Here is a 2,545-nt window from a genome sequence, read left to right as displayed (position 1 = left end):
ATGAATAAATAAATAAGGAAATAGATGGAAAGGAGACAAATCTCATATGCAGAAGAATTCCAAATGATTTATATAGACACATCTCAAGGAGATGGAATAAAACTGCCCATTCCTTAAGTGTGGACAAAATACAAACAAATAAATAAATAAAAATAAAAACATACAGCATAGAAATGGGAAAAAAGAGTAGCTTTGTGGCTATGATGATAGCTCCATGGTACAGTGCTTGCTTATCAAGTGGACACCCTGGGTTTGATTCCCAGCACTGACCAAAAGAAAAAAATAGCTTAATAGTGGAGAAACATGACAAAGACTACTAAGCAGATGGTCAAGGTCAATACTGAAAGTGGTAATTGTCGTTTCCAGTGTGTAACCGTTTTATGACATGATAAAAATGGTATCTTACACCTGTGGTCTTCCTCACCCAAGCCCATAATTTCAGAGTAATCATGAGAAAAACATCAAATAAATCACAGATATTTTACAAAAACCTCACTAGTATTCCTCAAAACGGTCAAGATTATGAAAAACCAAGGAAAGTTTGAAAAACTATCATGCCCAAGAGGAGCTTAAGGAGAAATGAGAAGCAAGTGCAATGTGGTGTCCCAGATGAGGTCCTGGAAAACAAAATGGACATTAGGTAAAAACTAAGGTAATGTGAATAAAGTATGAAAAAATAAAGCAAATGTTTTTAACTTTTAGAAAAAAATCGATACATGTTTATTAGAAGTTGAGACTCTGTGCTTCTCCAGATAGTTACATCTTCTCATGCAGTGCCAACCATGTCTCACCATGGTGAAGATTAGAATAAACAGAAATGGCCATATTGGGCTCTTGGTCATCAGGACTGCTTTCAACTCTAGCAAAGTGGATACTGTCACTATCAATGATACCATCATTGACCCCATCATTGACCGCAGTTACATGGTTTGCATGTTCCAGTATGATTCCACTCATGGTAAATTCAGTGGCACAGTCAAGGCTGAGAACAGAAAGGTTGTCATCAATGGAAAACCCATCTCCATCTTCTAGGAGTGAGATCCCACCAACAGCAAATGGGGTGATGCTGGATGTTGAATATGTAGTACAGTCCTCTGGCATCTTCACTGCCATGAAGAAGGCTGCTGGAGCTCACCTGAAGGCAGCCCCTTCTGCTGATGACCCCATGTTAGTGATGGGTGTGAACCGTGAGAAGTATGACAACTCCCTCAAGATAATCTGCACCACCAACTGCCTAGCCCCCTTATCCAAGGTCATTAGGACAACTTTGGAGGGACTTTTGGAGCATTATGGAGGGACTCATGACCAAAGTCAATACCATCACTGACACCCAGAAGACCATGAATTGCTCTTCTGGGAAACTGGGATGTGATGGCCATGGATGCCCAGAATATCATGTCTGCATCCACAGGTGCTGTCAAAGCTGTGGGCAGGGTCATTCCTGAACTGATTGGGAAGCTCATTAGCATGGCCTTCTGTGGGCCCACCCACAAAATGTTGGTCAAGGATCTGACGTGCCACTTGGAGAAATCTACCAAATATGATGACATCAAGAAGATGGCAACGCAAGCATCAGAGGGCCGGCCCCCCCAAAGGGCATCCTGGGCTACGTCTAAAACTAGGTTGTCTCCTGTGACCTTAACAGTGGCACCCAGTCTTCTACTTTTGATGCTGGGGCTGGCATTACTCTCAACAAGCACGTTGTCAAGCTCATTTCCTCGTATGAAAATGTTGCTATGGCAACAGGGTGGTAGACTTTAGCATGGCCTCCAATGAAAATCCCTGGATCACCCACCTCAAGACATGAAAGGAATAGAGGGACTTTTAGCAGCTGGAGAGTCCCTGCCCCAACTCACAGAATCCTCCCTCCTTCCAGTTTCCATCCCAGACCCCCTGGAGGAGAGAAGGCGAGGGGCTTAGGGAGCTCTCCTTTATCACATACCATCAATAATCTACTGTACTTAGCTGAGATAGATAGATAGATAGATAGATCTCATTAATACTGAAAAGGAAAAAAAATGCCAATGCTATCATAATAAAATGGTATGCTAATATTAGGTAAAGATTGCCGTAGGCTGATCTGTCTATTTGCATCTGTATTATCTACCTACCTGAAGTTAGAGGTAGAAAATATATATAATATATAAAAACACAAAGGCAGTCTTATAAAAGTAGGATTTTATGTGTATTTCGCCTCTGGCATTACAGGATTTATTTACATTATGAAGAATGTCAAATATATAGAAAATAGTTAACAGACATATACAAACTAGGTATATTTTTCTGTATTTGTTTCAAATTTTTAATTATCAAATTCCAGATTAAGTTAAAGCTTCACCCCTTTTTTCTCCTCAGGATAAAAAGTACTCCTCTGACCAGTACTTTTTCTCATGATAGTTTCTTTCTTCAAGTTGGTGTATATTCTTCTCATGCCTATTTTTGTATTTTTGCTTTATATGCATTAATGATATAGAGTTTTTTTGTTGTTGTTTTTAAACTTTTTGCAACTGGAACAATATTTTACATGTCTTTTTGAAATTTTTTT

At 39.5% G+C, this 2,545-nt stretch overlaps 1 pseudogene; it reads left to right on the top strand.

Annotated features, from left to right (window-relative positions):
• The first annotated feature begins 792 nt into the window (after positions 1–792).
• Positions 793–1,807, top strand: LOC143381948 (glyceraldehyde-3-phosphate dehydrogenase pseudogene; annotated as a pseudogene).
• Positions 1,808–2,545: the final 738 nt, after the last annotated feature.

The sequence above is a fragment of the Callospermophilus lateralis genome, chromosome 16 (genome assembly GCF_048772815.1).
Source record: "Callospermophilus lateralis isolate mCalLat2 chromosome 16, mCalLat2.hap1, whole genome shotgun sequence".
NCBI classification, from domain to species: Eukaryota; Metazoa; Chordata; class Mammalia; order Rodentia; family Sciuridae; genus Callospermophilus; species Callospermophilus lateralis.
The sequence above is the reverse complement of the archived record's forward strand: the minus strand, read 5'-3'. Positions and strand labels throughout refer to the sequence as shown.